General features: G+C 45.3%; 1 protein-coding gene across 3 annotated transcripts in view; it reads right to left on the minus strand.

The window, feature by feature from the left end:
- LOC120898811 (serine-rich adhesin for platelets) overlaps nucleotides 1–6055 on the minus strand; it is a 155737-nt gene extending 149682 nt beyond the window's left edge. For all 3 annotated transcript variants that reach the window (XM_040305176.1, XM_040305174.1, XM_040305177.1), the window contains exon 1: nucleotides 5699–6055. The gene's annotated coding sequence lies outside the window, so the exon portion shown is untranslated. The remainder of the gene's footprint in view (nucleotides 1–5698) is intronic.
- Nucleotides 6056–12654: the final 6599 nt, after the last annotated feature.

The following is a 12654-nucleotide window of genomic DNA, read 5'->3' on the forward strand; positions in this document are numbered from 1 at the left end:
TTGCTGAAAACAGCCAAAAAAACCCCTCTCCAAGGATTACTTTCGTTGTTAGCCTAAAACAAACTGACTCAAGGCTGTCCACAATACAGCACGCACAGGACGAAGGTGCCCCGAAACAAAATATAATACTGGATAGAAGAAAATATATATATACAAAAGATTTAAGGACCTTCTTTGAATCCACCAAGAGCAGGACAGTGGTATTACTTTACCCTCGAGCTTACGTGGTGTTCACGCGGCTTTAATGCCCAAAACCAATGGCGGCTAACTTTCGCCTCTTCGCTGCAAACTGTCGTAAATCAGAAATTTCATTTTCCACACTGCAAAACTGATAGTATCCGATGACGCATCGCCCGGTCCGGGATGGGCGGAGGGCGAACAAGAAGCGATAGAAAAAGCTCGGTGTAAGACGGCGCAGAGGCTTATTTTCCTTTTTCCAGAAAACGGCACTTCCGTCCTTGGTGAAAATTCCATTATTATGCTATGATCAAGTTGAGCCGAGTGATGATTTTTTGTTTCCTTCGATTCTTTTTACTTCACACCAGCACAAATGGCAGCAGAAAGGCGCGAAACAGTACACGGACGGCGCTAGAAGCGAGAAGGGACGTGAAAATTGTATTTAAATTTGTGAAGTTTTTCACTCCCTCGTTTGTTGCTCCTCCTCATCGTCCGGTGACCGGTTTTGCACACACACACACTCACACACATTTTATGCTATGAATATCAAATGACTCGTGGCGCATAAAACGGCTTAGAAACGACGCTTCCATACCATCAACGGCAGCAAAATGGTGGAAAGCATTGCACAAGTACGTTTCAATACCTGCAACGGTTTTCCCCATTTACCTCGGCACCTTGGTGCTGCGAGCGTACGCTGCCTTGTAATTACCGCTAGAAGTAGTAACAATGCAGAAAGCAACCAACAACAACCCCTCCCAGCCCAGCAACATTGGTGCACAAACACAGGCGCGCGCTCCTGCTCCATGAGCTTTGGCTCTCGCCGTTTAGCGATTACAGTGCCGTTAATGTAAAGTGCAAACATGCAAACAAACGCCCGTCAGCCCGTTCGCCCGCCACACGGTGGGTCCGTGAGAAGCTCCGGGGCTGGCGATGCAATCAAAAAGGTATAAAAATTTCAAAATGAGCCATTTTGTGTCACACATCACCGGGAGGTTGTTCATGCGGTGGCGGTTCGCTGGCGCTCCTTCCGCATCGTCACTAGGATCAGGTTGTGGCGGAATTGATGTAATTTATTGCACCTCCCCTACACCTTGTTGACGTTTTTTGTGTGCAAGATTGTGCTCATGCCCTCCCGAGACCAAAGTACTTGGGAGCAATATTACTCCAAACTCCATCACAAAGGGTGTCACAAAATCAAAAAAAAAAAAAAGAAACGCACAGCAGTACCAGGTATTTAAAAATCAAAAACGGAAACACCCCATCCTCCATCGCGCGAAACGCGAATTATCCCGCAGGGTGCCGTTAATGATACACACCCGTGCGTGCGCTCCTGCGTGAATTGGTTGATTAAAAGTAATTGTCCATCCGCATGGCAACGGTGCTCGTTCACGCACTAACTATGCGTTTACCTGCGTGAAATGCATCAATCATCATTAAATGTAGCCGTATTTTTAATTGCTCATTATTATTGCATTGCAATTCGCCCTTGCCGCTGAACCGTTGAGTGTGGTAGGGTGGGAGCGAAAATTGCAAACTAAATAATAACAGGCGTTACCGCGGCGTTACCAATGGCTGACGATGCATTGCGAATACATAATTATGAGCGGGTAGCGTATGGTGCGCTTTTTTTTTGACTAGGTGGAATACACTTTTTTTGTGCCGCTGTAATAAAATGCAAGCAGCGGGTATGGAAAATGATCCAGAGGAGTATAATTTTCATCATTCAGATAACTTTTAAAGTAGTCGAATAACTACACAGAAGGTATCAATCAACGAACATAATATATAATTATATATTATTATATTATTTTTATTTTTTTATATTTTTTTATAAATAAACATAAAAATATTTATATTACAGGCGTATATATTACAGGCCTTTCAAAACCACTTCTAGCTAACAACCTTCAAATGATGAGCAAAAAACAACTTTTTACAGAAAATTGCATACTTGTAGGCGAACAGAGTAAACACAACCCAAACAACGCCTGAAGTTATGCAACATAGGTACGATTGTTACATTTTAATCTTTTTATGATGTTTATACATATCCATCATATCCATCATGCTTACGCACAACCAGCGAAACGTGTGCACGTTTCAAGCTGCATTCGACATGCATTGGACACATTATTTTCTACATTTACCTTACAATGTGGTACACTGTTTTGCAGATGCAACTAGGAACCGTCCTTGAAATGGCGGCGTCGCCATACCAATATGGCAGCAACATGCTGGTGCCAGGATGCACCCGCCAGCCTCCAGCCTAATCTTATCTTGCTCACCACCCAATCAACTGTATTAATGTGTATCCACAATCAATGTAACCGCAGATGCAAGTCAAACAAACACGCACGCTGTCTCTCGTTACGCTGCTCTTCCGTTTCGTGCGCCCAAACACCCACACCCCTTGCCCAATCCTACTCGCTCCCTTCCTGCCAACCCCAAGGGGGCCAGGGCGCTAGCGTGCGTTAATTGCGGCTCAATCCATCACCAGCCCGGAGTAATCCGTGCATCATCAACGGTCGTCAAATCCTCCAACAGGACTGGCGGTCTTCACCATTCACGCAACACGCACGTCATGTCAATGGCACGGCGATGGGGTGGTGTAGTAGCAACTCAGTGGGTGGCTTATTTTTGGCCAACGGAAGGAACGGAAGCATGCTGCCGAGAATGCGGAACGCGTGGAACGGAGGAAGGTCGACCACATACACATATATCCCGATCGTCACCGGGTGACACGGTGACACCGACACCGGGGTGCCAAGGGGACGGGGGCTGCCAACACACACACACACACACGCACACACACACACGAAGAAGGCAGGCAGACAGGCGGCTACTCCCGCTGCGTCCAGACGTCACACGCGAGCGTTTTAGGGCGACGTGAACTCTCTGCTTGGCTACGGCGGCAAGGTGGTGGCCGGGTGGTGGTTGAAAACTGCACAACAGAACAGTGGCAACTGTGCCACGCCGTGTTTTGCAACCCTCGCGCTGTTTGCTCAACGAGTTCAAGGACGCCCGGACTGATGTGTGTGTTACAGCATCTTTTGCAAAAGGGGGCTGGCGAAACGATGCGATGCGTTTACATCACAGCGTAATGCGAATTAATAGGTTTTGCAACAGCGCGCGATGCGTCGTGTGAAGTGTTTTTTTGTGTGTTCTCTCTCTCTCTCTCCCGCGAAACACGGAATGCGTCCGGAAGACACGTTTTTTTTATTCTTGCTTTTAAACTGCCCGTGGTTGCTTGCGGTCGAGGCGTCCGGGAGCGCCGTGAGCAATGACTTATTTTTAAAAAGCAACAGCAACAGTTCAGATGCGTCACACCGCGACGTCCTCTCCCCACGAAGCAAGCAGTTTCCAGAGGTTTTGGTATGTGACAGAAAGCACCGCCAAAAAAAATACATCTTGCATTTAAAGCATATTGTGCAAAACAACAACAACAAAAACAGCGTCAACATCAGCCAAAAACAATCCACTGACAGGCGGATCCCCATTTTGCGCAAAAGCAATCTTTTGTCGCGGTTGTTGGTCCCTCCCTTCTAACCCTTCAAAAATCAAACGACGCTTTTCGTCAAAGATTTCCATAATGAAAGGTTAAGGAAGGTTTTTCGGCTTTCCTGGAAGGATTTTAAGGTTGCTGTTTTCCTTCTATTTTTTGGTTGTTGTTTGTTTGGTTCCCTTTTGCCATACGCTAAGTCACAGCTAAGACACTCGCTCACTAACACACAAACACAGACAAAGACGCACGGAAATCACTCATTCAAAAAAGCGGGCCTCAAAATCGTTTTCCGCAATTTTTCTTTTTTGCTTTTCGTGAGCCATTTTAACTTTTCGACCTCTTCAGCTTCTTTGTTCACTCCAGCAGAGCGCCGTGTGCTACCTGGACGGGTTGGTTAGGGGTTCAGTTTTCATTTTTCACATCTCTCCTGCCGCTCATTTTTACACCCCTCCCATCCTCGTCCCGCTCGTTTATCCATTTCGTGCTAGTGTGAAGGAAAAAGTGACGGAAGAGGACGGAAACCGAATTTTGCCCCATATCCCCACGTGGTTTTTTTCGGCCGCGTGTGCCTTCCGACGGGTGAATGGTGTGAAACAGCCCGTGATGATAAAGCAGCCATACAGCAGCAGCATCAGCAGCAGCAGCAGTACGGGACAGAGCAGCGCGAGAAAGCGAACAAACACCAAAAAAACCCCGCCGAAAGAATTCACACACATGGTAATTTAGCACAAAACCAAGCCCATGAACCTTTTTCCTTGTATGCGTGTGTGTATGTATATATATGAAGGTGAAAGTGTGGATGTGTGTGTGTGCAGTTTTAGCTGTTCACCGTGTGGCAGAAAAGCGCTTCTGCATTGAGTGCTGTTTCCGGAACCATTTGGTAATATGGCTCGAGAAAGCCCGTGCAAACGATGATGCTCTTGTTGTTGATGATGATGATGATGATGATGATGGGCTGGCGAGGCTGTGGAAAGAGAATGAAAAATCGATTTTCCTACGACTTGAAGCTCATCACAACCACCATAACCACCACCATCATCATCATCATCATGATCATCTGCGCTACACGGTGTGAGATTTTGCTGCGAACGTTTGCTTTTGTTTCATCGATCGTCTCTTCCACACGCACCACAGCAGGGGGGCGGGAAAGTTAAGGGCATTTTTCCACCTGCACCACAGTGAAAATGAACTGAAGCCTCCTTCGCAGCACTACTTACATCGCATTCCTGAACGGGGATTTTCCTGGTGCAGAAGTTTATCCAGCCGCGTGAGGAGCGTACACGCGAACGGGTTTGAACGGCTTTCGATGATTTGCAATGGTACCGACGGCATTTTCAACGCTTTTCCATGTAGCCTCTCGTAACCTGTGCGCTGCAAGGGCGCTACCTATCTTTCAGTTGTTAAAGGGAACTTTCGGCTGCAATTTTCTTATCATGCACATTCCATAGCATCGTTTTGTGCATAATTAAACGCTACACTTTGCACAATCCACACGAGCTACCGGGGGAACATTGGCGCTTCAAACTCCATTCAGTAGCAAGTTGCACAAAGCATGAACCACAGCATCCGTCGGCTGCACAAAATTGTCCATTTTCCGGGAAGGTTTTGCAACGTTCTATGCTGCCATTGCACACTTTCACACTGACACCTTTTCACAACGACACTACTCCTGCCACCGCGTGTGCCGCACGGTAGTGCACTTCACTGCACTTCTTCCCTAACGAATTCTGCTCGGCACGGGCCACGTCTGCTTTACATGGGAAGTTGGTAACTTCAAACTTTGCACTCTTTTGCTGGCATGCACAAAATCAGGTCAAACATGGACAAGGTGTGCATCTTCACACGCACACACAAACAAACACCTTTTTTAACCTGCTAGCACCTGCACCCAGTGCATTGTTGTTCACACGACTCACAGCACTTCACCAACCTGCTCATCAACAAACCCCAATCCCTTCCCTTTCTCCCCTCCGCCCGACAATGATCCCCCTTTCCCCCCCTCCCCCCTTTGCATACCTTTACTTCCAGCCCAAACGGTGCACACTGTGCAAGGGGAAACAACACACAAACTGTGGCTTGAACAATTCCTGTCGCACGCACTTGCTTGCTACTCCACGCAGTGTCCTGCTGTACCTGGTACCGATTGGTTTGTTGTTTGTTGTTTTTTTTTGTTGTTTGTCCTTCTTCTTCTTCTTCTTTGCTTCTCCTCCTTCCACACGGGTGTGGAACGTCCTGCACAGTGTGGGGATGTGGCTGCTATGCCGTCGCTCTTGCACCCCGCGCGTGTAGTGCAATGTATGTGTGTTGTGATGAGCGAGAGCTGGGCTATATGATCGGAGACAACAACTGGCGCGTTCTGCAACCCAACGCCACTGTTTCGCGTTACCAAACGGCAGCAGGAAAATTTCCATCCATCCATCGACGTGGTTTTTCCTCCCCTAGCACGAGGCGGAGAGCACGCGCGAGAGATGCGCGAGAGCGAGCGTTGTGATGCGAGAGAATATACAGTGATGGAATATGGCCACCCGATGGTCACGATGGAGGCGCTCTCCCGTCTGCTCACGCACTGAGCGGGAGGATGTGTGGAGGCGCTCACTGGTCACGAATCCTTCCCACGAGGGTCGATACCGCGCGGGAATGGGGGGCAAAGGATCGTAAGCGTGAAACATGCGCAAGCACGCGCACCACGTGAAACACACCGTGTGAGACAGGAGATAAAGAGAGAAAGGGCGAGAAAGAGAGAGAGAGAGAGAGAGAGAGCGAGAAAGAGATAAAGAAAGAGAGAGTAAAAGAGAGAGATAGAGAGAGAGAAAGAATTTATGTGCGTGTCGCGAGCAGCATAACGTAAGCAAGGGAAAATGGACCAAGAGAGCCTTGGCAGCGAGTTGAGCAGAGGTTGAGCTGTGGCGCTTTTCCACGTCGGAGCGAGATGCTCTTGGCATCTCTCGCCGCAAACGTATCTGAGGGGATGCTGAGTGATGTGAAAAACGTGCGCCGTTGTTTTCCACCATGCCATCGGCCATCAAAACATGCTGAGAGTGTACATGTGTGCTCACGCTCAGCTTCTCTCGCATTCCTTAGCACGTTTTACGCCACGCGCACCGAAGATGGTGGAGATTTGAGAAGAGCAAAAAACAAAAGCATACGCACACATACACATCCCCGACCTTCGTTAAGTTTCGTCGGCATGGTTGTGGCATTCGTTAGGTTTTGCTAACGCTTCCTTTCCTTTCGCTTGTGATAGCGAATGAGTTGCATGTGTCTCTGTGTATGTGTGTGTGTAAGTGTTTGTATTTTTGTTTGGGTTATTTTATAGCATCTTTTTGTTGCGTAGTTGGGATCCAGGGAACAAAATAATCCGTTTTCATGGCAAAACAATAAGAATGAGAGAACGAGTCGCAAAAATGCTAAATATTAATTTAAATAGAATCGATTCATGTTCATACAGTGCTGTTCAAATTGAAAGCTACTTTTTACGAATATGTTCCACACACAAGCAAATAAGCTACCGTGTGCTTAGTTAAGGATTATTTTACGTTATCAAAAAAAACAAACATTTGCCTTCTTTTTGTGTTAAACTGGTAGATATTGATCGGTACTAACTGAACCGTATAAGCTCTGATACAAAATGGAACAACTTTACGTAACAGTGTGTAATGACATTCTGTAGTACATCAAATCGGCAAACATGTTTACCAATTTAAGATAAAGTTAATTAAATGCAGCGAGTCATAAACTACCTGTTGACGTTCCGTTTTTTTTTACCTCAACGCACCTATCGGGATCAGTGTACGCAAATGGAAATTAAATCGAACTGCAGTGCAAAAATAAACAATACCAACCGTTCAGTTACTACCGGGAACCCATTATTGCTTTTCGCCCGAAATTGACCGAATGTTTCGAGAAGGAAAAATATGTTCTTTCACTCCCATTCGCAGCAGCTTTTGCGTTATAGTCCATCACGACCCTGCCGAGTAAAAGCGGCCCCATAATCCTGCGAAAATTCATTTGTGGGAAATGGGAACTAAAAACGATACAACAGACATAATGCACTTTTTGCACGGGTTTCAAACGGTTCGGTAATGGACCCATGATCACTGCCACGAGTTGCGTGGAAGAAATTGCATTTTTACACACTTGTAATCTGGCTTTGGTTGCAACTTGCACGAGTGCTGATAGTGTCCGCGAAGCCTCACCGATACAACAAAACAATGTCCGCAACATGTTTGCTCGGGAAAGTGGATGGAGACGAGGGAAAATTACATATCAGAACTGTAAGCAAATGTAATTCTTCTCGGGGCCTTATTTTATGGTGCATGAAAAAAACTTCACATTCTATAGAATCGTAATAACTTTGAATACAAAGAAACAACGAATATTTAAATAAATCGCACAGATCTCCCACAACCTCGTATACGAATTCACTGTTAAATTTCAACAGAAAAACAGTAATGAAAGCGATTGGCAAACTTGATACCACCACAACGCTTCTTCGAATCCATCCGTCCATTCCAATTTGTACAAATGATTGCATCAATGCAGTGATTGCAGGCTGATGGCAATCAATTTACAGCATATATAGGTTCGCCATCTCGTAGCTCGTCGCCCGAATCCAGAGACCACTGCTCACTGATCGACTATTAGCACTAATTACAAACAAGCTCGCTCGCAAATCAATCAATGCTTGCCCTCCAATAACCACAATCTGTTTAGTGTTTGCTTTTTCCATCTATGGTGCGATGAACTTTATCTCACGCACTCATCGCACGACAGAAGGTGTTTGGCTTTAATCTTAAAGCCAATGCCGTAATTAATAAGCCTTCATTTACTGGCGCGCGCACACACACACACACAGAAACGACCTGCTGGATTCGGTTGAACGGATGACCGCATATTAATTGAAGCACATGATGGGTGCCACGTGCCCATCGCACGGATCGCGATGGTGACGATCCTTTAGATATGACCAGTTGCGGACAGTTGCCGTATTTTTCAATGGGGGTTTTGCGTTAATAATACTCGTAACAGAACGACAGCAACCAACGCACACACCGACTAATGAGCGCAATGATGGCAACCGATCCAGATAAGGGTTACTGCTGCAATGCCCATCGCAGGTGGTACCGAAAAAATGAATTATTTATCTGTACCGTCCGTTGTACTGTCCGTGGGACAGTTATCTCTATGCCAAGCCTTTCACTGCCCACAGTGCCTGTTCTTGGGGTTCGGTTGCCGCTGCCTCCTGCTTGCTTGCTCCGCATCCCGTGATACGAGATGAAGATGCTAGGGACAAAACTTCCAGTCGAGCTGATAAAAGTTGACTAACGGCACAACGGTTACCAGCGCAAAGGAAGGGAGGTGTAGGTGGGCGAGGAGGAGATAGTGTTGAAGAGTGAAAGGACTCCGCAGCATTCCGCACGCGAAACAGTCGACTGAGGGAAATTAGAAAAGTTCCATCGTGAAATGTCACTGTGCTGTGTCGATTCCAGTGGCAGGTTGGTGGAAGAATTTATGCGACCGGGATGGGGGAGAGCATTTTTCGTAGAATTCGGGCAGGATATCGAACAATATTACGATTCGAGCGTTTCATGTCGTATAACTATCGATACGATTGATCAACAGCAAGAAAAGTAATTTTGCTGCAAATAGTTAGGTTATGAAATATAAGCTTTTCATAGAATTGCAATTCATAATTTGTTGTACATATACGTTTTTAACAGGAACCATCATGCCATTAGCAACTTTCATCTTTTCATAAATTGCTCGTTAACGTAGTAATCGTCATTGAAAAAAAAGAAAAAAACAGTTCAAAATCGTGCGAGAAAAAACGGGAAATTGTAATTTTCACAGACAAACGGATTCAATAAACAGTTTCAGCGATGACGAATACGCTCTCCACAGTCGGGATGCTATTGACAGACATCGATTGCTCGTGCAATGAATAAACCACCAAGTAGGGAGCTCGCGCAGTGGGTCGATAGAAAGCGCGAGCAAGGGAAAATATTATTAAAATTCACAACTACAACACACAATACAACATGTCTGCTGTGCCTGGGCCGTTGCGTTCCAACAAGGGATTTCGTTTCAGGGTTTTTTTTTTTTTTTTGCAAACAGTCCACCAACAAACGTCGATTTAATAAAGTTAATAGATATTTTTGCACAAACAACCTCGCTGAAGCCGATAAGGTACTGTTTCTGTATGTTTGTTTGTGCGTGTGTGTGCAGAACGATCGGACTGTGTGTTGTGGGGTAGTTTGATCGGAGCGTCTGGACTGGGCAGAACATGAAAAGTCAATTTTCTTTCGCAGAAAGTTAGACATTTCCGAGCTTTCTTGTCCGGTGTCCCATCCATCTCTCGGAATGACGGTTAATTCGAGTTTGGTCCGTACTCGGTACTGCTTGGGCTATATCTGAATCCCGCCAGTTGCCCGCCGGTGCTAGCGGCCAAAAGTTTCTCTCTACGTACAGTGGCTTCAGTGGTCTATTCGTCTCACTTCCTCCCCGCAACACGGTCAACTGACGACTGTCAAAGATTTTTGAAAGTGATGAATAAAATTTCCTTTCCTCTCCATCCACAGCGCTACAGGGGGAAGAACATTCATGGCACAGCTTTATCAAGGCAAAAGATAAGTAAATCGCCAGGGTTTGGCAGTCCCTTTCGACTGGAAAATCTTATTGCAAATCCTTTTTACAAAACAAACACATAGAAAATATGTAAGAGAATTTTTTGGTACAGAAGAAATGTTGTCTAATTTATTTTCCTGTTCCTAATATTCATCCTATTTATTCTCTTGCCAAACCCTGCCCTAGACTATCGTCGTTAATTCAATTCCCACCGCTCTGTTTCCATCCAACAATTGTCGTCTGCATCGTGCTCCTGCGGGCTTGTGGCAATTATTTACTTCTGGATCCTTTGCTGTCCTGCCGCCCGTTGCTGTCTACTGCCTGTTCACACTTCAACGTATAATGCACATCACAGGATGTAAGAACTCGCGACCCATACTTTACACCGGGCAAACCGAGGAGGAGACCTAACACCAAGCGAAACGAACGTAAAACATTTGAGCCACGAATTTGAGTGACGATGCTCCGAATGCGTTTGTCTAATGCGAACAACATTTAAAGCGCGCGTGGCGAATTAATTTCCATCCGCTTATGGTTTCCGCCGATGATTGAAAGAGCTCATGCTTTCATCGAACACCCCCCGCGCTGCAAGAGTGGTAATGAAATTGCAGTGAGTGAGACCCTGAATGTTTCGAGCATAAAAGAAAATAGAATAACATTTATATAACAACACAGCATTACTCAACAATATGAGAAACATGTATTGCACAAATTAAAAAAATATGAAAAGCCAAGTGTTTGCTTTTAAACATTGTGAACCAAACACTGCTCTACAGCAGGCAACACAAACAGTTTGGCCACAACTCTCATCTCTTAATTTCTGCCATCCATCTAACAAACCACCCCAGGAACACTTCTACCAAAGGAATGTCAATTTTAATTTACACAATTTCACAAGTCTAGATTGCGAAGTCCTGTTTGCGTTACTGGGAGTGGCGCACAGGGTGTCGTTTTTTTGTTCTGTGTGTATGTGTTTGTGAGTCAACACCCACCGGGTTTAGTGAAATCTCTTCCATGCTCTACGCTCCTATCTATGCTTCATTTTGATTGAGAATGTTTTTTTTTTTATTTTTATTTTTTTTTTCGGAAGAAAAACGGCCACACAATGCAACATGTACACCCAGGCAGATATGTAAAGATAACGAACAGTGAAAACAAACAAACAAAAAAGTAACATCACACCGTGCACCACCCAGCCCAGCTTTCGTGCCGTGCTGGGCAGGATTTTCGAGCCACCATGTGGAAAACGGCAGTAATGGAGGACGACCAGGTCGAGCTGGCAATTGTTGTGGACGATGTCATTTTATTGATGGTATGGGTTTTTTTTGTTCTGCTACGATTCCGTACTGTTTAGCTTTTATTTTTCAACCAACCAACCACATTGTGTCTAAAATGTGTGCGTTGTGTTGCTTCACGGCCACGATTGTTTGCTATCTAACTAGAAAAAGAACGTCAAACAAAAGAAGACAAATCAACAAATGCGAGTATAGTGTCAGAGGGAAAAAAGAGAAACACTGAACACTGCCAGATATAGAAAGAGAGGGAAAGAGAGAGAGAACACGAGCGGGATAGAGTGCGCGTGAAAAAATAGCTAATTTTAGAAACACATCAACTGTCGTGATCCATTTATTTTCTATACCTTGCCGGCGATGGGGCAGGCGATGGGGTGGAGCGGGCAGAATGGGAAGATGAGTCTGTCACCCACCCATTTCTTTTCCACTTTGAACACACACACAACCACCTTACCGGCGATCGCCGCTTTTGTCTCACTTGCTGTCTCACTTCCGTCCATTGTGCCGATGTGATTTGTCTCCATATATTCAGTTTTTTGTTGTTGTTTTGTTGATTGTTGGCTCAATGTAAGAAATGCTGCTTGTGTGTTAAATGAAAACAGATGATGTCGCTGTTTTGTGGATGAAATTTTGGCCACCATTACCAAGCCGTCGCGAGTGGTAGGCGAACACCCGGGTCCAAATCAATCCCATGTACTGGTGCCAGCATCCACTGCCAAAGTGATTTAGTGGGTGGGCAAGCGACTGACCCCAAAGGTCAAACGGGATGCCAAACCATTCATAAATGTGGTTCCGTCATGGTGCGGCAGCTCGATCGTCCATTACTACCAAACACGGTGCGAGGTGAGATATAATGCTTCATTAAAAATAAGCATTGGGAAAACAATCATGTTTAAGAGTGCCAAATTACACCACAGATTCGTGTCTGTCACAAAATAGAAAGAAAAAGTAATATAACATTTCCAACAAATGAAAATGCTTTGCTTTTAAAGATATTAAATTTTGAAACTTTATCTTACGAATAATAAATGTCAAACAATACAGGCGAATTTTCAT

Source organism: Anopheles arabiensis, chromosome 2, assembly GCF_016920715.1.
Source record: "Anopheles arabiensis isolate DONGOLA chromosome 2, AaraD3, whole genome shotgun sequence".
NCBI classification, from domain to species: Eukaryota; Metazoa; Arthropoda; class Insecta; order Diptera; family Culicidae; genus Anopheles; species Anopheles arabiensis.